Source organism: Cynocephalus volans, chromosome 2 (assembly GCF_027409185.1).
Source record: "Cynocephalus volans isolate mCynVol1 chromosome 2, mCynVol1.pri, whole genome shotgun sequence".
NCBI classification, from domain to species: Eukaryota; Metazoa; Chordata; class Mammalia; order Dermoptera; family Cynocephalidae; genus Cynocephalus; species Cynocephalus volans.
Genome location: NC_084461.1, coordinates 233,888,775 through 233,914,921, shown reverse-complemented (window position 1 = coordinate 233,914,921; position 26,147 = coordinate 233,888,775).

The following is a 26,147-nucleotide window of genomic DNA, read 5'->3' as shown; positions in this document are numbered from 1 at the left end:
AAAAAAAAAAACTTTCAATTATGTGTGCATGCATGGAAATTCCACAAAAATGTAAGAATCAAAGAAGGGCCAGATGACTGAAGCTTATATAGCATCCTGAGCTACAAAAAGATTTAGGGGCTTGGGGCTGCTGTGGGGTGGTGGAGACAAATTATTAGTGTGAGGGGAGGAAATGTATGATAAATAGTAAAGGTAGCCTTGTTATGCAGATAAAAAGTCTCTCAGGTGATAAAAGTTGTCTTGGAGCAGCTCTCTTCCTGATACATAACTAAATTTATAACAAAAATTTCCATTTCCCTTATACATATAAATTCCCTTTACAAAAAGGCAGCTTTTCAGAGTTACTCCTATGTCTTCAGTTTCTCAAAGTAACCAGCTAGAAATAATCAATATGCCAAAGAGGTATATTTGAGCATATTGTTTATGGTTATCTAATACTTGTTTATGGTTAGAGATAATTGTTTTTGTTATTTCTAGACTGGAAATATGTTAAACATACCCACATTTTTAAAAAAGCTATGTGTATTTTATAAAATGTTTTTATACAGAATTTGCTCTCTAAAACTGATACTTTCTTTGCAAAATTGCCCCTTATTTAATTAAAAAGATTTTATTCCTATGTCATATTCTTTGAAGAACATTTAATACTGAATTTTTCATTTAAATATTTGGATAATGTTTGTGGTAACAATACAGCAAACTCTACAGATATACTTTTTGGCAGACATTGAAAAAATAATTTCTCAAAGCTTGTAACAACCATGAAAGGTACACATTATCTTCCCTGTTTTTTAGAATATGAAGTTTTTTACTTCCAAAACTCATACAGAAGTATGTGACAGAACCAGAATCTCAGGTCAGGTCTCCCTAACTTCAAATTCTCTGTCACTTTAACAGCCCATGGACATCTTTTCATTGATGCTAATGGTTATTCAGAAAGCTCAGCTAGATTTTTTGCCATGCATTTTAAGAGCTACAAGCAAATGAAAATGAAACAGGTGATAGATACTCTTTTTGTTGTTCGCATAAAATATCTGATTCAGGAATTCATATGAGGCCGTTTCTTGGAACAATCATGCCACCTGCGGTCATTAACTTGAAAGCCTAGAATTTATAAATGCAGGAGTAACACATGATTTGGGAATGGGAAAAGGTGCAGGGATATATAACCTGATAACTCTCTACTTTTTGCATCATGTCAATAGCATTTGTTGCAATTTATCATTTGGTGTGTTGAGCATATCTGATAAATGTGACATGATGTTTTCAACATTCTATTAAGTCTCAAGCGTTTTGTGCTGGCCAATGTTTTTCAAGCAATGCTTATTTACAAACCAGTTATAAAAGCAATTGTCATAGAGTAAAACAAATTTAAAAGGTAGAGGTTTTCTTTAGAGCCAGCAGAGAGTAATCGTGTTTAAATCGCTTTAAAATTTGCACATCTAACATTATCTTGAGTCCCGAAGTGTCTCATCTGCTTTCCAATTTTCTATAACATGCTTTTAATATTTTGAGATTTATATTAAACCACAGGGGTCTGAAAGATTTCAGGAACTTATGCATATGCATCAGAAATAAGCAATCAATTAAATTAATAAGGGAAAATCTCAATTTAGATGTTAGTTGTTACAAATTTCATTGCTACTCCATTAAATATAGCATGTAGTTTTCTAATTCTAGCTCAGAAATTACTCTGATGTGCCCACATTGAAGTAGCTGTCACATTCTAACTTTCTCTGCAGCTTCGACAACAGGTATTTAACATGTTAATAAATTCCATTATGCTTTCTAAATCAATGTGGTACACATTTTTACCTCCCACAACTATAAATTGGGGTTATTAGACTTAAAAATTACCACAAATATTGTTGTGTCCCTATTATTTAAACTAAAAGGTATTTTAAACTTCCTGCCTGATTTCTATGATTTTAAATAAACAAAAATTATGTAGACTGTTAGACCAAATAAAAGGGGTAGCTCTGTTTTGTTCTTCTAATTGCTGAAATGAAGAAAATATTATATAAAATGATGCACATTTTAGAGTATGGATGGCTAAAGTTCCAGCTTCACTGTTATTGAAATAATAGTTTTATTAGCCGAATTTCAAACACAGAACAATTTTATATGTAGCATGGTAGTATTGTGATAATTTTGCCTTTAAAAGACAACGGTGGAGACCAGCATAACCACTGTATTTCTAGATATTTTCATGAAGTACTGAGATTATAGTAGCGATTGATACCTTGTTTCTGTGTCTGTCCTGTGTTTTTTGTTTGTTCCTGTAGTGGTATTCATATGCACTCTCCAAATCAATTGTACGTATTTATAGTTTTCCCTTTTTTTTTTAAATTTAAAAAACATTTGTGCCTAAAATAAATAAAACTAACTTTTTCAACACTTCTACCTCTGCTTTTTAGAAAAAAAGAAGATAATATTTAAAACTTTGGGTTATTCTGCAACATGGCAGTTTACAGTATGTAACCAAGTGTTTCAACAGAAATAAAGCAATGGAATAACAAATCACAAGACACCCTCAGGACAGAAGGTAGAGAGAAATGTTAAATTAATGAGCCTATAAAACTGCTGCAAATGAAACATGTAAATACATTGGTCTTTTTTTTTTTAACCTAATGGTTTCCTTATGATTTTTGCATCACAGAAAAACCTGTTCTCTTTGCACCAGCACAGCTTCTTAATAAACACTGTTCTTTCTCATCTGCTCGATGCCTTCTCCCTAGGCTATGGCAGATTTTTCATTTACCTAAAAGCTCGGTAAGAGGTCTATGAGAATGATAATCCTAGCACAGGCCACAGATTGCATTTTCATGGGGTAGATGATTAGTAGAACGTGTTCTATTCGACCTGGAGAAATTCTCTCAGTGGGAAGTTAACATCCGCTTACTGTCTTCACCAGAACACACTCATCAGTTCCCCATCTGACACTCGAGAGCAGAAGAGGCTGCTTGAATAGTGGATAGTATAGGAGAATATCTGGCTTTTTAAAAATAGTATCTGTGGTGAGTTACAAGCCAATTCATTGGCTTTACCTTCGGTTTTTTAACTGCTTGCCCTTATGCTATCGGATAATTTAAACAACTATAGGTTTGTGCTATCCAAGGAAAGGGGAAACGTTCATTAATATGTCTTCAGAATGTGCTTCTTTACTGACACTTGCCTTTTGGGGTTAGTTTAAATGGCTCCTATAGGAAAATTGAAATGGAATCAAGCTACCTGAATGCAAGGAAATATTCTCCCCTAGACAAAGCTTCTCCTTTCCCGAAGAGCTCAACTGCCCCAGCTCTGAAGTAGTTAATATTTTTATGTCTGCAAAGTATAAATCCAAGGAACTATTATGCAGGATTTTATAGCCAGAGGATTTTGTATAAGCTTAAAGGAAAATGTTTAAATCACCTAATTTAGCCTTATATCTTTTTTTTCCTTTTCAGTTTAGTTTTATTTGATTCCCCCATGATGGTCTGTTCTCTGACCTGATGCTTCTATTGCATAATAAAGTTGTGCAGGAAAGAACACTCATCCTTGTGTAACTCTACTTGAAGTTTTCTCATCCCCATATTGAGAGACATAACCCCATGTCAGTCTACTTGACCCAGAAGCATTCGCCACTGAAGCGACTCAATAGGCATATGAAACCTGCTATCACTCGAGCACAGTGTAAAACGTAATGACTTCAGCATATGCACACCAAGTAATAGCAAATCATACTTTGTACACTTCACCTTCATTTTATAATCCAGCCCTTTGTATGCAGTAATGAGGTATGTGCTTTAAGGAAGTTTCTTTAATAGGATTTAATGCACCTGTGAGCAAAGGCATTTTAGCTTTTTATCCCCAGCAGCACTGCAACTGAAAGCCGTTAATACTGATGTGATGGAATATAAATGCAGAAATATTATAATAACCAGAACTTTTCAAAAAGTTTACAGTCTTTCTGTGACAGATTATTGAACTATGAGTCAAAATTATGCCTTGAGAGAGGCGTAAATAAGGGCATATGGAAATTTTGTGGGGTACCAACCAATGCTTGTAAATGTTTGTGACTTAGAGCTTGTGCTGAGATCAGCTACACTTTATTGGACTCTTTGGTCAGGAAGCTTAGATCCCTTTATTTTCTCACCAAATGTAGGAAGAATGCCTTTGGAAACTGGCCCTATTTTTGGTAACTTCCTGCAGCAAGTAGATAACTCTTTTAAAGAAGAAATATACCCTACTTTTGAGTACATTGTATCCAAATAACTGTCATATGCATCAGATATCAATTTTTGATTTTGTTGGCTTAATGAGAAGTGTTCAGATGTTTATTCAAAAATCTTTGCCTGTTTTTAAAAAGATGGCTAATAAATTTTCAGACGCTTAATTTGATATCCCAACTCCATAAAACTCCCACTGGATAGGACTCACTCTTTTCCCATTAAATAAACTCTATTATTGAAATGCTGCTACAGAATTATCTCTATTTCTCATTCACTGAAGTTTTCCTAATTGTTTCATTCTTTCACAATCTATAATTACTAGAATCTCTATGTTTGTTTCCAGAACTGAGATTTGGCTCTTTAAGGCAGAAAACAGTTGCTAGTTTAATGTTGTGCATAGTGAGAAAATTTGATTCTAAACATGATTCTATCATGGGGTCAGGGCATATCCATCACATGCTAGAGCGGAAGGTAGCACTCTACCACACTGGAGAGACTGGAGGTCAGCTCTGGAGCCCTGTGTGGTTTGGAAAGCAGATAATCAGGGCAGAGTTTGTGAGTAGTTTCTGGATCAATTTGTCCAATACAAGGTAAAGAGGTCACTTGTCAGAGCTTGGAATCTCTGGAGAAGAGAGGAGTTAAGTCTCGGGGAGGCTTCAAAACAGACATGACTGCATCAGCTCATGGCCTGCAGAGAAACATTCCTGTCTCCCACTGATGAAGTTTCTTTGCATTCTGACAAGAAAACAGGAATAAGATTATTTTTTCTACACAGACATTTGTTTTTAGTGAGAACTATGGCTTTCTTCATGAAATATATGTGCAGATAAATATGCTTTTATGTTTCTTACCTGTCTTAATTCGCTGGGGATTAAACTAACTCTGATTATATAACATTCATTTAGTCATTCATTCAACAAATGCTACTTGTGTATGCAAAGGCCAAACCAGAAAAGAAAGGATGGGAAAGTCATTGTCCTTGCTTCACGGAACATAGAGTCTAAAATATATAACTGTATATGTAGATGTGGACCAGCAACAGACTGTACACTTTGTTTCCTGATTTCCCCAGGGAAAGGCTAAAGAGAAAGCCTTTTTACAATGTCTGACAATGTTCATTCACAGTGCTCTTCCAAAACTGTTAGCACTGTGGGGCCACAATTATGAGGCTACAGGGCTGTAGGGGAGAGTGTCCATATATGCTCTAAAAAGAGTTCTGTAGGAAGATCTTTCTTATGTGTTAGACAAGGTCATCACCACCTTATTTCTGGGTATAACTGGCAGCATGCTTTCAAAATATATTTCCTGATTATATATATTGTAAACATATATATATATTCTGAGTGTATATGCAATATATATAATGTGTGTGTGTGTGTGTGTGTGTGTGTGTGTGTGTGTGTGTGTGTGTGTGTGTGTGTGTGTGTGTGTGGCCTTTTGTGAACTGGATAAGAATTGCTTTATAACTAAGTATTCAGAATATATTCACAAAAGGTGGTACATACATATACGGTACATTCTGACACAAGGTAGCAATAACTTCTATACTAGTTTTGGGGGAATTTCCTTTGTGTGGGCAATCCAAGAGATAAAAAAAAAACAAAAAACGGTGTTGTGGCCACAGCTATTCTAGTTTTATTGGGAAGTTAGAACCTATTAAGGATATTTAAAAAACATATCTCTTGACACTGAAATGTGCAGTATTCTTATTTCTATAAAGTGTCACTGCATAGGCAAATAGCAGAGAAGGGTGAAAGGAGTACTGCAACACACATAAACTAGCGTGTGTGTATGTTTAAAACTGGATATGCATTAACGAAATGTAAAAATGGGGAATCGTGAGTTACAACCAAGCAAGAATGTGTTAAATGGGCACACAGCCATAATTGTTTTTTTTCCTACTAGAAAATCAGACAACCCAAGAAAATATTGGCTGCCATGAACACCATGTTAATTTAAAACTGTAAAAATCATACGCACACCTCAAATTTTAATTATGATCATGGATTTGGAAATCATTTTATTCAAAACGGTTGTGAGGTTTAAATTAAGTGAAATAACACACATGAGTACATAAAGCAGAATTCTTGAGAACATTGTCATCTTTTGTTCTTCCTGTATTTATATAATAAACACAAGATCATTGTTTTAAAAAAAAAAGTTATTTGATACAAAGTACAAATAAAGCTGTTTTGTGTTGGAGCACACGTTTGCCAAGAATGGATGGAAGGTGAGTGTGTTAGATATCATTGAGTTTCCCTTGGCAAGTTTGTGTGCCTGCATCATAAACCTAAGTGGCTACTAACTTCTGACCTGGGAAAGTGACTCAGGAAATCTTAAGAGAACTTCATTTTAGCTTTCAATTACACTCATCTGCAAGCATAGCCCCTGTATTATCTGAACAACAGGAGGGTAGAGACGATGATGGGGAAATGCCTCCTGTCCCCACAGGAGGAGAGATGCATTCTGTTTTTGTTACAAACCCTTGGTAAAGTCAATCAAACATATATCAGATTATCACGTACCACTGTCAAGCATAAAAAGGCATTTATCATTTTGGTGAGAGGAATAACTAGGGAATCCACTCTAATCATCCATTCTGACCCACATCCCAAGTCTCTCAACAGTCTAGAATGAAAGACTTCTTTTCCCAAGATAGAGACAAAAATGATGAAGTCATTGGTACCAAGTAGCGAATGAGTCAATATCAGACTCTTCATTCTAAACTAACCCACCAGTTTGCAAACAATTATTTAATGAAGTGAAATCTATATAATAAAGTAAAGAAAATAAAAACCTTTACAGCAAAGTAATGAAACTATCATAAAGGAAGAAAGAATGAATAAAAGAAATCTCAGTAGACGATACTTTATGCTCAGGAATTTAAAGGAATTTACAAAACCACTATTCTTAAAGTAGGCACTGAATGAAGAAATATTTCACATTATGAATTGAATTGACATTATACTTTATGTTTATAGAAGTCAAAAGAAAAATTAATACAAATAACACAATTTTCATTTTCAGTCTTAAAAATGGTGGCAAAACTTTGTTGTAGGTTTACTACTAAATCATTAGCTCTAAGATAAACTATTATATTTGAAAGTAATTCCTCAGTTATGATTTGATGTTGCCCAGATCAACTCACAGTACATAGGAACAGAGCTCAAATAGTATAAAACACAACATTTTCATTTTCTTAAATATCAGCCTAAAAATTACTTTCAATATGTACTGATTAAAATCATAGGAAAAATTATCACTTTACCTATAGCAATACATGTAAAAGGAAATAAACATGAAAAAGTTCTTTTTAATCATATTTGATAAATTTTATGATCAAAAGTAAAATACATCTCCAAAATGTTGACATTTATAGGTAGTACTAAATAGTGTTCTCATAGTCAAATGTGATCATCCTTTTATTTGGTGATAGTTTACATTCAATGTCAGAGTTTCAACAATTCTTCCTCTGTGAGACTTAGTATGTAGACATACTGAGGATTTTAAAAATTATCTCTAATATTTTAAAGGTAATTACTTATTTCTTGATACATGGCATGATATAGAAAAGACATGCTAAGACATACTTAATTTCTGAAGGTCTAATGTATTAAAATTGAATTGTTCTTACTTTAAATAAATGTATATTAAATACAATATCTTGCTTAGTGAAACCTGTTTGAAATAGATTTTGTCATGAATGTATGTTTTAGTATTGCATTAAACTTGAAATAAATCAAACTCCAAACTTTTACACTGTAATTATTTACAACATGAAATTAATTTTTTGCTTCAAATATATATAATACTTATGATTCCATAAAACTCCTTTAATTGGCAAGAATCTAAGACATGTACTGGTTTCCATAAATTTTAATTTGTTTATAAATCTTTATTCCTGGTGGGTACATAAAGCTGCACCTGGATTCGGAGTGTGCAAGTGCTGAACAACACAGACAATAACACAGAGCACGATTCCTATCCTCATGGAAAGGGGGACCACAGGCCAAAAACAAAAATAAAAACAAAAAAAGAAAGAAAAGATAAATGAGCCCAGATGAACTAGGAAGAAATGAATGGTGCTATTGGCAAATGTGTGAACAAACTTTAATAAACTCTAACTATTTAAAATAATAATAAAAATATCTGTCTTTAAAGTAAAAGAGGGATGCAGATAAATTATGGACTAGAGTTACACATGTATTAGGATTTGGATAGTCCTGAGTAAAGTGTCCTGAGATCCTTATATCATTTAGGTAGCGGTATTGTGATGATTAATTTTTATGCCAACTTGACTGGGCTACCAGGTACCCAGAAATTTGGTTAAACATTATTCTGGGTGTGTCTGTGGGGGTGTTGGTGGAAGAGATTAACATTTGAATCGGTAGACTGAGTAAAGTAGATTGCCTTCCTCAGTGTGGGTGGGCTCATCCAATCAGATGAAGGCCTGAGGAGAAGAAAAATTTCAGTAAGGGAGATTTTGCTCTCTCTGCCTTTCAGACTGTCTTCACGCTGGGACATTGGTTTCTGCCTTTGGATTTGGACTAAAACTATACTATTGACTCAAGGGTCTCCAGCTTGCTAGGGCAGATTTTAGGGCCTTATCAGCCCCATAATCATGTGAGTCAATTCCTTATTTTATATAAATATAGATATATAACAATCTCCTATTGTTTTGGTTTCTCTGGAAAAGCCTCAACAGGTATAGATAGATTAATTTAAACATGCTTAAGTATGTTTCACAAATAAGTAATTACACAAAGATAGTTTATCCAACTTCCACAATGTAAAGAAAAAGTTGAAAGAGGAAAAAAAGTGAATTAGGCCAAAAGAGATTAAAACGGGGGAAGGGGGTGGCAAAAAGAAGCACAAATACAAGGCAAATAGCGAATACATAGTAATTTTATGTTATTAAATCCAAATATTTTAGTAGTCAAAAGTAATGTAGGCTGCTAGCCATCTACAGAGCCAGCCTGGCTCCCAGGGTTCTTGAGAGACAGGGGCTGGGGATCTCAGTCCTGTCCCCACCGCCACACATCCAGGCCATCAATAGAGCCAGCCCATCTCCCACTTGGAGGCCCTGAGAGATGGGGGCATAGTCCTGAGCCCTACCCCCACTGCACATCTAGGACAGTAACAGAGCCAGGCAATGCTTGGGGTCCTAAGACAAGGCCAGGATAGCTGCACCTCAACTGAAACCAGATCCTAGAATGTACTTATTAACCATGTATGTTTCTTTGGGGTGTGTGACTTGTCTGCTCATGTCCTTCACCAAATTTCTCCTTAAATTTTTCTAATTCATTTTTAAGAGTTTTTTTTGCAATAAGGATATTAAACTTTGTGTGCTTAAAAAAAAAAAGGTAGATTGTAGAATAATGGGTACCAGAGACTGGGAGGGGTATGGAAGGGGAGAGATTGGGGTGAACTAATGAGATAAAACTATGCTGTCTACCTTCAGTGAATCGTTGTGCAGGATGAGCATGTATTGAAACAACACTGTACCCCACAAAAATAAATGTAAATAAAATTAAAAATTTTTTAAAAACTTTATGTTCTCAAAAACAGAAAAAAATAAAAAAATAAAAACAACTAATGTAAATAGGTAAACATTCCAGTTAAAAAAGGAAGGTTTGACACAGCTAAAACATAAGAACCCAAAATGATTGAGTCAAAGGATTGATAAAGATACATCAGGCAATTCTGAGAAAATGGGGAAGCTGTATGAACATCAGATAAATTGACTGATGAAAAAAAAATCATTGTCAGAGACTAAGAGGGACCTTATGTAATGATAAAATATTAAATTTAATTTAAGTTGTAATTATAAATTGTATACACATAATAATGTAAATTTTAAGTATACAAAGCAAAAGTTGATGTTATAAGAATTATAACCATCATAATAAATGTTAGCACAGTCCCTCAATAACTGATAGAACAAATTGATTAAAAATAAGTAAGAATAAAGAAAAGCTGAACAGTATAATGAATACTCATGATAAAATGGATACTCATAGAACAGTACACTCAACTATCGGATAATACAACTATTGGATAACTCACTCAACTATTGGATAATCACATTAAAAAACAAATTAAAAAACAAAATAATTAAACACATATGTTAAAAAAGTAAAAACATGATCCTAAAAATTACAATTCCAATAAGAACAATTGTATACATTAGAAATTAATTTGAACTAACAGTTACAATAATAATATGATAAAAATTTGTGCAATATTGCTAACACAGATGTTAGAACAAAATTTATTGTCTTAAAAGCCTAGATTAGAAAAGATGTAATATTCAAAAAATAAATAAATAAACAGAACACATTTCTTTATATTTTAAGATGAACGGCAGAATAAAGCCAAAAAACAAGAAGAAGAAAGTAATAAAAAAAAAATTCTTAATGAAATGAAATACAAAACCAAAAATATCAAATAATAATAAATGTTTCATTCAAAGACTTAAAGTAAAACTACAATTCCAACTTAAAAAATAGAAAAATTAAGCAATATTAGCACTAAAGAGGTTTGATAGCTAAAGAAGACACAGAGATAAATTTAGTAATATGAGATTTACAAAATAAAAATGAAAATAGGATGATTGATAATTTAAAGTATACAATTTACCAAAATTGTGTTAAGAAGTAATACAAACCTGAGTAGTCTCCTATCTGTTAAATCAATTAAATCAGTAGTTAGAGAATCTTCCCACAAGAAAACATGGAGGCTTAAATAAATTTAGGAGTCCGTCTAACAAATTTAATAGTAATAGAAAAAAAACTAGATCAACTCATTTGTATGAGGCTAACATAATTTAACATCAGATATGATAACAGTAATAAAAATTACAAACTAATCTCATTCATAAACACAGATTCAATAATCATAAAGTATTAGCAATCTAAATCCAATTGTGAGTAAAAGTGATAAAATATATATCCAAATTGGTTTTACCTCACACATGCATAGTTGTTCAAATAGTTAAAAATAGAATGATGTAACTTATATCAACAAATTAAATGAGAAAAACCATACAATTTCCCAACAGATAAAACTTCTCAATAATGCTGGACATACATTCATGGTAAAATTTTAGAAACTGCAAATACACAGAAAATTCCTTAACTTTAACTTTATAAAAGTGATCTATTAACAATCTGCTGCAAGCATTTATTTAATAAGTAATACAAAATCTCCAATATCAAATTTCAATCTGAGAGAACCCATGATGGGTCTGGGCTCTAGCAACATTTTTGAACATCTGTGGATTCTTGCACTGCAGGGTTTGCAATCAGGCTTCCTCAGCATCTCTCTGTAGGGGACAGGGACCCAACTCAGAAATGCTAGGGAAGTAGTGCCTCGTGAGGCAAATTTTAAACAATGATAAATATAATAGGAAGGAGGTGGCAGATAAATTGTTTGTTCCATTTCATTCCCCATCAGATCATTCAGAGGTGTAGTAAAGACTTTCAACCTGCCTAGAAACATCCTATGTGACTTTTCTTTTGGAGTTCTGACTTGATCAATATTGCTCCAACTTTACTTGCTTTCACTCTTTTCCAGTGTCCCTTTCCTCCTTTCCTTACTCTACTGTCATGGAATTAAATCCCATCCCACGTGGCACCCCAATAAAGCGGTAGCATGCATGCTTTTCCTTTTCCTACAAAATCCAGCAAAATGTTGTTCAGCAGTAAAATGGATTAAATGTACCATATTTATATAATGAAATACTATAAAGCAGATAAAACACATAGACTCCAGTTTCAAGCAAGAACCGGCAAGTTGCAGAATACATACAGTAATCATTGATTTGTATACATTTCCAAAACAGATAAGATTGAAGCAATTTATTTTCACAGACACAAACCTCAATGGAGAAATCATTTTTAAAAAATCAAGGATGTGATTACAACAAAATTTAACACTGGCTATTCCATGGGCTGGGAGATAACATGAATGGAGAAAGGAACATGAGGACTTAAGATACTGATAGTTTTTTGTTGTGTTGTTTGTTTGTTTGTTTCCCTTGGGTTGAGTGTTGATTTTGTTATTTTTGTAAGATGTACAAATAGATTTATATACATGTCCAACATTCCCTTAGCACTCTTTATTCCTGTCATTCTGTGAGCTTCCTATTGCAGCTCCCGCAGCTCTGTCTGTGAGGGGGTTCTCTAGCCTGGACTGTGTGCTCTGCCCACATGTCTGATGGGCCTGAGGGGCCAGGAAGTTTATTCCTGCAAAAGCATCCCTTTCACATTGCCAGGTAGCAGCTGATTGATAGATATCTCAGTTTCCACACCTCTCAAGTGAGATAATTCTGAGGAAATTCTATCCATTTCCTAGCTTTCTCTGGCTGGATCTAGACCGTTTATCACAGTTCATTTACCTACAATGTGTTGCTTTCTTCTTGTGGCTACTAGGCTCCCCACACTGCTCCCAATGAACCAGGCTTCCCAGTGTTCATAACTACTGTGGGTTGAATATATCCCTCAAAAGTTCATGTGTTGGAAACTTAATCCCCAATGCAACAATCTTGGGAGGTGGGGCTTATCAAGAGGTGATTGCATCATGAGGGCAGCACCACAAATGTGTTAATGTTGTTATTGCAGGAGCTGGTTATCACAGGAGTGGATTTTCATAAAGAGGGTCTGTCCCAGTTCTTCTCTCTGTCTCACTTGCTCAATTCTACCCTCTGCCCTTCTGCCATAGGTCATAGGTCATCCCTCCCTAGAAGCTGGTATCATGCTCTTGGACTTCCCAGCCTCCAGAATTGTGAGATATAAATTTCTTTCTTTATTTTTTATGTATTACCCAGTCTGTGGAATTCTGTTACAGCAGCAGAAAATGAACTAAGACAAATCGCTTGAGTAGCCTCCTCTGACTTTGAATCTGGGTTGTCCCTGTGATTTACTTTAACCAAAAGAATGTAGTGGAAGTGACACTGTGCAGTTCCAAGCCTACAACTTACAATGACTTGGCCACTTCCTTTTTTTACCATTTTTGGAAGTTTGGAGATGCCATATAAGATGCCTGACTATACGCTATATAACTGCTGGAAAGATCATGCTGAAAGATTATGCAGAGAGATTACAGAAAAGGTCTTAAAATTTTGCATGCATACACACATTCAGTGAGAGAGAGATTGAGAGCACACATTCCAGTCTTCCAAATCCAGCCATCCTTCTAAGGTACCAGCCCCAGACACTATCAGCTACGCTCCTGTGAGAGATCCGCAATCAGACCAACTGAGAAAAACAAGAAGCTGATTGCAGGCAACACACAAAATTGTTAGACATAATAAATTGTGACGTTAAGCCACTAATTTTGAAGTGTTTTTATTGCACAGTAGCAGAAAACTAAAATACCTCTCCTCATGCTCTTACGTTTCCACTCATGTGCAGGTGCTTCCTGTGGCAACCTCCCAAATAAACAGTGCACACTCTAAATCTAGTTTCAGAATCTACTTTTAGGTGAGCCCAATCCAAGACAGTATAATCAACAGTTAAAATAAAGTCAAATCAGGATAAAACAAAATGATTTTATGTGATCTAATTGTTACACACACACTCCCACCCCCGATCCTCCTCCCCCACAAACTGTGAAGAGTTTTGAATTTTTTATTTGAGGGAAATAGAGCTTGGTGAATAGAAGTTATGTGTCAATGTGTACAAAATAAAATAATGACATCATCATATACTGTGCAAAGAGTGTTCGTTGTAGATATCGCCATCTATTTTTAAGTTTTTCTTGTCACTCCCTTTTCATCAAGAGTAGTAAAAGCAGGATCCAATTATTGAAAACATACTTTTTATGAATTTGCAAACCTTCTTTCTTTAAACTGTGTGAATAAAAGTTCATCATGCTGAAGGATCATGTCTTACAGAAACATGGCCATAAAAAGTAAGCAAGCTTTAGAAAAAAATATTTATCCTTAAGTTATTGCTTTTGAAATGTGTGAATAGGCTCAAAGTCTTCCTTGGAGAAATATCAAAATAGCGCTGGCTTTGATCTTTATGAACAATCACGTTAGCCTCCCCGAAGTAGAATATAAGAGATGATGTCTCATTGTCCCTTTAAGCCTGAGAAACAATAGGTCATTTTCTCATCTGCTAATTCATATTTGTCTTTAATTTCTCTCATTCCACATAATAAAGGGTATATTAATAAGTATCTTACTTATTACCTAGGATTAATAGAGTGCAGAATCACTTTTTTCCATAGAGGAGTTAATTATTTTAGTTAATTATTCTGCTATATGTAAAGCATTTGCCATATTTAATTTTTAATAATTCTGTAGACTGTTATGTAGAAATAAAATTAAATAACTCTTGCAAATATTTCCAATTTATCTAAATATGCCATTAGATATGCTTTTGAAACTCTATGTAGCATATAAGTCCATTTAAAGTATGTTTTCCTATAACCATGGTTTGAAACTTGGATAGCCAGCCTTTGAAATACATAAATTATAAAAGAGGAAAATCAGCATAGTTTTCTTTTCCTGGAAAGTGGATCAGTTAATATTCAACATGAAATGTCTAATCTTTAAATACATTATAATCTAACTGCTTAGGATAATTTTTGCTTTAACACCTTAAGAGTCTTCAAAGCCTGAAAGATGGGGTTATTTAAGATGGAATTTTAATGTCAAAATTATCAGAGAAGTGAACATATTGCTAGTGTTCATAAAAAATTGTATTCAATTTCTGTATGATTTGTTCAAATAAGAGATGAGAACGTATTTGATTATAGCCAGTAAGTAACCCAAAATTTGATCAGATGACTGGAGGTCACTGCTACATAAGTGCTGTCAACCTCAGAGATTAGAATGTTTAAGAGCTGAATTTAGTCTAATATATAAATATACCTGCAGAAATATGCATGAAATGTAGTCATAAAGTAATTAAACTGTTGGAATATTTTGTAGTGAAAATAATAAAAAAATAAGAATATAAAAATAAATAATAAAATAAATCTAAATGATAATAATTTCTTTAGAAAACAAAATGTAAATTTTTATTTTTTAAAGCTTTGGGATGGGCCGACCGCGTGGCGCACTTGGGACAGTGCGGCACTGGGAGCACAGTGGCGCTCCCGCCGCGCAGGTTCGGATCCTGTATAGGATTGGCCAGTGTGCTCACTGGCTGAGCGTGGTGCGGATGACACCAAGCCAAGGGTTGCGATCCCCTTACCGGTCACAAAAAAAAAGACAAAAAAAAAAAGCTTCGGGATAATTCAAAAGTAACATATGCACTACAGATTTCTAAACTTAATTTCTCTGGTGTTTAGCAAACCATTATTAGTTTCCAGATTAATCCATGATATAGAGTTTACTGTGGCAAGCCAACTAATTTGAAAGGTAGCATTTAACTGTACTATTTTAGGCAATTGTTTTAAAGCAAATGCATACTTTGCAGTATTTTTATAATGATGCTTGTCAGTTTCTTAAGGAGGATTATCCCTGTAGCAATACAAACTTTCTCCTCTACATAACCAAATACCTATGATGATGTGCTCATACATAATTATTTATAACTATTAATAGAAAATATAAAAAGCAATCAATAATCATTCAAACTTACAATTATAATTTTTATTCCACTGACAGGACGATGTAGAAACTTGTCATATATTGGCCTTAAGAAACAAAAGCTCAGTAGGTACCCTTCTTAGAACAATGCACATTTGTAATTTATGAATGCTCTTTTATATTCTTGTAGGATATAAATATACAGTTACGTTTTCCCTTTTCCCCACTGCTATATAATTATAACTTGTAATATGTAAATATTTATGAATTCACAGGATGTTCACGAGGAGAGAAGAATGTTATACTTGCAGATTTGTCTAGTATTTGCAGAATTCAGATTTTATTATTAGGCTTTATGTTTATTGCAAAATGCAAAAATACATTATTGTAAATTTGACTTGTCTAGAAAAAACACCATCTGGTGATTCTACTGAGATGTGAAGATTATCTCAACATCATTTATCGTTAGAGATAGTCATTACAGCATTGCTTGAAAATTTTACTTTCTTTACTTTTATGTAAGTAAATGGAGGACAAATGCCCTACATTCTATATGATGAAATGTAATTCCAATTTTAATATCATGAAGAATTAAAATTTATAGGACCTTAGAGATGATCTAGACAAGAATGACACACCAATTGATTGGCAGTGGCTATGTGACATGCAATTTGAAGGATTCTGAGGCTACCTATCAGTCCAGTGAGAAAGGCCCTTGGCTGATTGAAAATATATGCCATAGGTTCAGGATGGAACCGTGGTGACAAGCATGCTGTGTATTTGTCAACCACATCTAGCATAAATTAAAGATCTTTAAAAGCTGGCCAAAAAAGAGAATACTCCCTAAAACATCCCCATGAATTTTCAGACAGATCTACTTCTTAATATTTGTCCATATATTTGTGAAAAATACAATTCCTATAACTTTCTCCACTTAATGCTAATCTATTTCTTCTTTGAAGCATACAAACTCTGCCAAAGACCAGCTCCAGTCAAGTTGTGGGTACCTGAAAAGGGAGAGAGAGGGTCAGCGAAAATAACAAACACAGACAGAGACCTCAATGCATCAGTATGCACATTCTCTCTCTGCGGGCTGTCAGCGTGTCGCAGCTGGAGCCCAGCAGAGCATGAGACAATGCCTTTTATTTAGATTTTTCTCTGCAGGGGGGTTTTGGGTATTATTTTTATTCTATCAGCAAGCTTAAATCAATAGTCCAAAAAGCAGGGAGGAAACTTTTTAGAGGTCAGCACGTCTTAGGTGATCAACTCGTGCTTCTTTTTCCTGGAATCAGGTTTATCAGATTCAAACCATCCTTTCATTGTCTTGAAGTTATCTTGTGACTTTTTTCTGTTAGCAAGCTGTGGTTAATATCTACCCTGTTAACAGGGTGGAAGCCAAATGTAAAAAGAACAGTGGATATTTGAGCAGCATTATCATGCACATTTTGAGATTATGCATTTGCTGTGGCCCTGTAATCTTGATCTAAATATTAAAGTGTCCTTGTGCACAGCACCATCCTTCACAAAACCAGTTACACTCTCTTATTTTTCTAAGATCTAATTTTGCAGGTTTAATAATTTTACAGCATATATTTTTATCCCAATCATATAATTTCCCGTTAATACCAACCATTCTCTTGCCATTAGTATAAACTCCAGTAAAAGATGTTTGCCAACTTACATTAGGCTGCAGCTCATATTTAGTCATGAGCGGTGTTTTTGGAACATATGTTGGTGTGGTCAATTTATCATAAGGGAATTGTCCAATTTACTCGGATCCTCTGTGGGAATGTTTAGTTCAATGACCGTATAATTATTTGTTTTATTGTTACAATTTTTGGGGAATTCAGAGAACTGCCACGCTAACCAAAATATCGACAGAGAAGGCAAAATCCACGAAGCCAAGGCAGGAACCCTTATGGTTGTAGCAAGGGCTCGTAGCTGCGGCCTTGCCAGCAGCTCTCCATCCAGCAGCCTTGCCAACTCGGAGAGGGCAGCCCAAGCTGACTCCTTTAGGATCCTGCCATGGCGTGGACTGCACCAAAACTCTTTATATATTTGAAGACTAGCATCCTTTTTCTCTTTATGTATTTCTCTTTTTCAAATCAATTTGTCAGTTGCTCCACTTCTTCACCATTACTATAGTTTGTTTAAGTTCTTTGTACAATAATGCTTCCAGAACTAACTCCTCTAGATGATATGTTATTGTGTAAATTAAAACAATTATTTATTTTTATGAAAACACCATACTTTCACTTAATGCAATGTCAGAGTCTATTACCAATTTTGTGGTATTTCCACTCTCCTTGTTCAAACTGACTTACCATCTACCACAACATTTACACTTTTTAAAAAAGGAAACATTCTAATCTGTTCCAAATACTAGGCATTTGCTAATTTCCTAACCTGACAATAATGACAACCATATTCTTGGGATTGTTCATTATCAGCCGAAAACCAAACTAAGTATTTTATCATTTTAGTTAAAATCACCATAGCCCTAATTTTATTTACAGATAAAGAAACAAAATTACAGGATGTTGAGGACCTGGCTAAAGATATGATAGCTTTACAGTCAACCCTTTGTATTCATTTTGTTAGTTTGGAGCAATTCTTCTTTTTGAGTTTTTGTTCGATAATTATGTTATGTTCTCTTAGGAGACACGGAGCACATATTCTAAGCTTACCTTGTATATTTAAGATTTATATTAAGTATACTTGAAGAAAACATTAAATGGGAAACCTTCTAGGAAAATACTTCAGGTTTGTCATCCTTCTCAGGGAAGAGCTTCCTTTCCTCTTTACAGTAGGAGGACATGTTACAGTAACTCGAATGCTTTCTGCCTTTGCTGCTACTGCTCCTGTTGCTACCAGTTTGACTCTTCCTTATTCTCTGCCTAAATTCTGTGATTGATTGCATCTTCTTCTGTGTATTAATTACTATTAATATTATAGTACTTAGTACCTGCCATCTTAACAAGCACGCTTCCTTTAGTTTCAAATGACATAAATTGAAAACCTGAGGTTTGCAGAAATTAAACAATACTAGATTGACTCAAGATTCAGGAAGTAGGATACGTCTGAAGCTGGATTCAGGTAGGACATTTCTGAACTCAGGTTTGAATCCAAAGTCTAGGTGCCAACTCACTACCTCTTGCCCATTCTACTAGCAGTGATACTCTCTCTTTCCATCTTCAAATTTCAAAGAAGTTTACTAAGTGATTAGAAAGTCTCTCCTCCACCCATCCCAAAGAATCTCAGAGATTTTGCCAGATGTCTCGCTTGAATTAAAATACATGTGCATATTATTTCCTTGATTCACCAGTCTAAAAAAATCTATCAAGAAAATCATGTAAGTTTGAACAAATATGTCTTAGCAACATGGTATCAATATATTAGCAAAAAATATACCTGAAATTTCATGATGTAATCTTGTGGAATAGACCTGGTACTCATGCTTTTTGAATGTAGAATCCACAACTCCCTTTTTATGTGAATGAAAATGTTTACCCATTTTCTCTTGTTTTATCTCCCATTTTCGATGATTTCCTAAATGCCACTTATCAAGATGCACCAACTGCATACATGTTCTGTTCTCTCACAAGCAATGTTCCTCTGCCAAGAAATAATGAGATCCTTTGTAAGGTATTTGCTCATTTACTATCACTCTCCCTTCTTGGACTGAACACCTTACCTGACACATCTGTCCTTTTCAATTTGGAGACTGTTTTAAATATTTCTCTAAAATTAATATTCAGCTTGTCTCTAATCACTGTTACAAATAAAGCAGCCAGTGTGTATTTACATGCGGTGTGAAATAAAAGATAAGCCTTTGGGTAGCAGATATGTACATGTTTAATTTTGATAGATGCTCCCAAATTGTACAATAGGTTTATCACTTTATTCTACCTAAAATAGTTCATTGATGCTACATCCTCTTGACCCAACCTCAAAATATGATTTAAATCCTTACTTTTCTTATTGTTATATCATAATAATATCGTATATGCTAATTAATATATCTTTTCATATCTCTTAGTTCTGTAAACACATTATTTCATACCTGTTGGTCCTGTAAACAACTTAAATTTCTATTTAGTTTTTCTTTTTTTGGAGTTTTTGTAATTCTAAATTAATTTTCATCTGTATTCTTCCTAGAACCACTCTTTGAGTCATAACATACTTTCATTTCTTAACTAGTTCTTGCTTATGAGATCTTTCTATGTTTTGTTGATGTCTTTAGAAACTTTAAGACACACAATATATTTAGAAAATTCATAGGTATGCACCAGGATAAACTTCATAGGTACAAATATAGCCATCTCTGTACTGATTGTTCTTAGAGGTATTTTGTTGAATTAAGAACACCATAGGAAAAATGATTCTAATGCATGCAAACTTAAATATTTCCGAGTAAGATAATAATAATGCACATTTATAATTTTTTATTTTTTATTTTTTTATTATTTTTTTAACATTCTTAGTAAGTTGTCATTGTAAAAGGAAAGTAAATATACACAATCTAGTTAAAAATGTTCAACTAATTTTTATGTCTTGAATTTTCTAATTCACCTTTTGCCTGTGATATTTTTTGTTCTTGTTGTTGTTGTTGTTCTGGCGATTTTTATTTTCCAGAAATTTTCTTTTTTTTTTTTTTTTTTGTGATGTTTAAGTATCTAATGTTTTTTTTTTTTTAATTTTATTTTGTCGATATACATTGTGGCTGATTATTGCTCCCCATAACCAAAACCTCCCTCCCTTCTCCCTCCTCCCTCCTCCCCAACAATGTCCTTTCTGTTTGCTTGTCCTGTCAACTTCAAGTAATTGTGGTTGTTATATCTTCCTCCCCCACCCCCGGTTTTGTGGGGGTGTGTGTGTGGGTGTGTATGTGAATTTATATATTAATTTTTAGCTCCCACCAATAAGTGAGAACATGTGGCATTTCTCTTTCTGTGCCTGACTTGTTTCACTTAATATAATTCTCTCTAGATCCATTCATGTTGTTGCAAATGGCAGTATTTCATTCGTTTTTATAGCTGAGTAGTATTCCATTGTGTAGATGAACCACATTTTCCATATCCACTCATCCAATGATGGACATTTGGGCTGGTTCCAACTCTTGGCTATTGTAAAGAGTGCTGCGATGAACAATGGGGAACAGGTATACCTTCGACTTGATGATTTCCATTCCTCTGGGTATATTCCCAACAGTGGGATAGCTGGGTCGTATGGTAGATCTATCTGCAATTGTTTGAGGAACCTCCATACCATTTTCCATAGAGGCTGCACCATTTTGCAGTCCCACCAACAATGTATGAGAGTACCTTTTTCTCCACAACCTCACCAGCATTTATCGTTCAGAGTCTTTTGGATTTTAGCCATCCGAACTGGGGTTGGATGGTATCTCAATGTGGTTTTGATTTGCATTTCCCGGATGCTGAGTGATGTTGAGCATTTTTTCATATGTCTGTTGGCCATTTGTATATCTTCCTTAGAGAAATGCCTGCTTAGCTATTTTGCCCATTTTTTAATTGGGTTGCTTGTTTTCCTCTGGTAAAGTTGTTTGAGTTCCTTATATATCCTGGATATTAATCCTTTGTCTGATGTATATATTGCAAATATTTTCTCCCACTCTGTTGGTTGTCTTTTAACTCTGTTAATTGTTTCTTTTGCTGTGCAGAAGCTTTTTAGTTTGATATAATCCCATTTGTTTATTTTTCCTTAGGTTGCCCGTGCTTTTGGGGTCGTATTCATGAAGTTTGTGCCCAGTCCTATTTCCTGAAGTTTTTCTCCTATGTTTTCTTTAAGAAGTTTTATTGTCTCAGGGTGTATATTTAAATCCTTAATCCATTTTGAGTTGATTTTAGTATACGGTGAGAGGTATGGATCTAGTTTCATTCTCCTGCATATCGATATCCAGTTATCCCAGCACCACTTGCTGAAGAGGCAGTCCCTTCCCCAGTGAATAGGCTTGGTGCCTTTGTCAAAGATCAGATGGCAGTAAGTGTGTGGGTTGATTTCTGGATTCTCTATTCTATTCCATTGGTCAGTGTGTCGGTTTTAATGACAGTACCATACTGTTTTCGTTATTATAGCTTTGTAGTATAGCTTAACATAAGGTAGTGTTATGCCTCCAGCTTTATTTTTTTTTTTTTACTCAGCATTGCTTTGGCTACATGTGGTCTTTTATTGTTCCATATAAATGTCTGAATAGTTTTTTCCATTTCTGAGAAAAATGTCTTTGGAATTTTGATGGGGATTGCATTGAATTTGTATATCACTTTGGGTAGTATGGATATTTACACTATGTTGATTCTTCCAATTCAAGAGCATGGGATTCTTTCCATCTTCTTGTATCCTCTCTAATTTCTCTCAGCAGTGGTTTGTAGTTCTCATTATAGAGATTTTTCACCTTTTTTGTTAACTCAATTCCTAAGTATTTTATTTTTTTGGTGGCTATTGTAAATGGGCAGGCTTTCTTGATTTCTCGTTCTGCATGTTCACTATTGGAGAAAAGAAATGCTACTGATTTTTGTGTGTTGATTTTGTATCCTGCTACTGTGCTGAAATCATTTATCAACTCCAAGAGTTTTTTTGTAGAGGTTATAGGCTGTTCGATATATAGGATAATGTCATCTGCAAACAGGGACAGCTTCACTTCATCTTTTCCAATCTGGATGCCCTTTATTTCCTTCTCTTCTCTGATTGCTCTGGCTAGTACTTCCAACACTATGTTGAATAGGAGTGGTGGGAGTGGGCATCCTTGTCTAGTTCCTGTTCTTAAAGGAAAAGCTTTCAGCTTTTCCCCATTCAGGATGATATTGGCAGTGGGTTTGGCATATATGGCTTTAATTATGTTGAGATACGTTCCCTCTATACCTAACTTATAGAGGGTCTTTGTCATGAATGAGTGCTGAACTTTATCAAATGCTTTTTCAGCATCTATAGAGATGATCATGTGGTCCTTGTGTTTGAGTTTATTAATATGGTGTATCACATTTATTGATTTGCGTATGTTGAACCAACCTTGCAGCCCTGGGATGAATCCCACTTGATCGTGATGAATAATTTTACGTATGTGTTTCTGTATTCTAGTTGCTAGTATTTTAGTGAGGATTTTTGCATCTATATTCATCAAGGATATCAGCCTGTAGTTTTCTTTTTCGGTTATATCTTTACCTGGTTTTGGTATCAGGATGATGTTTGCTTCATAGAATGAGTTTGGGGGATTTGCGTCTGTTTCAATCTTTTGGAATAGTTTGTAAAGAATCGGTGTCAATTCCTCTGTGAATGTTTGGTAAACTTCTGCTGTGAATCCATCTGGTCCTGGGCTTTTCTTTGTTGGGAGCCTTCTGATAACAGCTTCAATCTCCTTTATTGTTATTGGTCTGTTCAAATTTTGTACGTCTTCATGGTTCAGTTTTGGGAGCTTGTGTGTGTCCAGAAATTTATCCATTTCCTCCAGATTTTCAAATTTTTTGGCGTATAGTTGTTTATAGTAGTCTCGAATGATTCCTTGTATTTCAGATGAATCAGTTGTAATATCGCCTTTTTCATTTCTAATTTTTATTATTTGAGTCTTCTCTCTTCTTTTTTTTGTTAGCCATGCTAATGGTTTGTCAATTTTATTTATCTTTTCAAAAAACCAACTTTTAGATTCGTTGATCTTTTGAATTGATTTTTGGTTTTCAATTTCATTCAGTTCTGCTCTGATCTTAATGATTTCTTTCCATCTGCTAACTTTAGGTTTGGATTGTTCTTGTTTTTCTAGTTCTTTAAGGTGAAGTGTTAGGTTGTTCACTTGCCATCTTTCCAGTCTTCTGAAGTGAGCGTTTAATGCAATAAATTTTCCCCTCAATACTGCTTTTGCAGTATCCCACAGGTTTTGGTACGATGTATCATTGTTTTCATTCGTTTCAATAAATTTTTTGACTTCCTGCTTGATTTCTTCTTGGACCCATATGTCATTAAGTAGAATGCTGTTTAATTTCCATGTGTTTGTATAGTTTCCAGAATTTCGTTTGCTATTAATTTCCAGTTTTATTCCATTGTGGTCTGAGAAGATACATGGGATAATTCCAATTTTTTTGAATTTATTGAGACTTGATTTGTGACCTAATATGTGATCTATCCTGGAGAATGATCCATGTGCTGATGAGAAGAATGAATATTCTGAGGTTGTTGGATGGAATGTTCTGTAGATATCTGCCAATTCCAATTGGTCTAGAGTCTTGTTTAGATCTTGTGTTTCTCTACTGATTCTTTGCCTAGATGATCTGTCTAATATTGACAGTGGGGTGTTCAGGTCCCCTGCTATTATGGTATTAGTGTCTATTTCCTTCTTTAGATCTAAGAGAGTTTGTTTTATAAATCTTGCTGCTCCAACATTGGGTGCGTATATATTTATGATTGTTATGTCTTCTTGAAGGATCAGTCCTTTTATCATTAAGTAGCGTCCCTCATTGTCTCTTTTTATGGTTTTTAGTTTAAAGTCTATTTTGTCAGATATAAGAATAGCTACTCCAGCTCATTTTTCTTTTCTGTTTGCATGGTAAATCTTTTTCCATCCTTTCACTCTTAGTCTGTGTGAATCTTTATGGGTGAGGTGGGTCTCTTGTAGGCAGCATATAGTTGGGTCCTGCTTTTTGATCCAGTCAGCCAGTCTGTGTCTTTTGATTGGGGAATTTAAGCCTTTTACATAAAGAGTTGTTATTGAAAGGTGTTGATTTATTCCTAGCATTTTATTGGTTGTTTGGTTGTCTTAGGTGTCTTTTGTTCCTTGCTTTCTGATTTACTGTTTGGTTTCTTTGTTTGGTGGTTCCTTAGGTTGTAGATAGTGTTTTTGTTAGCTTGTTTTCTCTTCATGAATGCCATTTTTATTATACTAGTGGGTTTAGATTTTTCTTGGGTTTTTATGGCAGTGGTAGTTATTTTTCAGGAAACAAACCCAGTACTCCCTTGAGGATTTCTTGTAAGGGTGGTCTTGCGGTAGTGAACTCCCGCAGTTTTTGTTTGTCTGAGAAATATACTATTTGCCCCTCATTTTGGAAGGATAGCCTTGCAGGGTAGAGTATTCTTGGCTGGCAATCTTTGTCTTTTAGTATTTTGAAAATATCATCCCATTCCTTTCTAGCTTTTAGGGTTTGTGATGAAAAGTCTGATGTTAGCCTGATTGGGGCTCCCTTATAGGTGATTTGATGCTTCTCTCTTGCAGCTTTTAAGATTCTCTCTTTGTCTCTGAGTTTTGCCAATTTGACTATGACATGTCTTGGAGAAGGTCTTTTTGGGTTGAATACATTTGAAGATCGTTGAGCTTCCTGGATCTGAAGATCTCTGATTTTTCCTATACCTGGGAATTTTTCTGCCACTATTTTGTTGAATATGTTTTCTGTGGAATCTCCATTTTCCTCCCCTTCTGGAATACCCATGACTCGGATATTTGATCGCTTAACGTTGTCTGATATCTCTCTCAGATTTTCTTCAATGTCCTTGATTCTTTTTTCTTTCTTTTTGTCTGCTTGTGTTACTTCAAACAGCCCATCTTCAAGTTCAGAGGTTCTCTCTTCAACTTCGACAAGCCTGCTGGTTAAACTCTCCATTGTGTTTTTTATTTTGCTGAATAACTTCTTCAGTTCAGCAAGTTCTGCTACATTTTTTTTCAGGACATTGATTTCCTTGTACATTTCCTCTTTCAGATCCTGTATACTTTTCCTCATTTCATCATGATGTCTAGCTGAGTTTTCTTGTATCTCATTCAGTTTCCTTAGAATTATCACTCGAAATTCCTTGTCAGTTATTTCAAGGGCTTCTTGTTCTATAGGATCTAGAGTTTGAGATTTATTAACTTTTGGTGGTGTACTTTCTTGATTTTTTGTATTTCTGGTATCTTTTTTTTGGTGTTTATTCATTGTGGCAGGGGGTTTCACAGTCCACCGGTTTGAGACTAATGACTAACTAGGATGTTGCTGTGGTTGCCAATTTCGTATGGCTCCCTCCATGACTGCTCAGTTGGCCTCTAGTGCCTTGTGTGTGTGGTTGCCTCGGGTCTTGGGCTTCTCTGAGGAGCCACCTTTCTGGTCAGCTTGGACTCTGCTGGGCTGGTGGATCACGTACCACAGGGTGTGTGATCTCTGTTGAGCTTTCACTTCCTGTGCAGGACTTCTCCCCATTCCGTGTGCTCTGGCCCAGGCTGTTAGTTCGTGCAGTGGCGACCCCATTGGGTGTGTGGTTTCTGTCGAGTCTCCGCCTCCCTGGCCGCACGTCTCCCCACTCTGTGCACACTGTGCTGGGCTGGGGTGTGTCTTCTGCAACCCTCATTTATCAGCTGGGCCTTCAAGACCCTGCTCAGCACCGCCTCGCCCAGGAAGTCTACCAGGTTTCTGCTAGGCACAGAT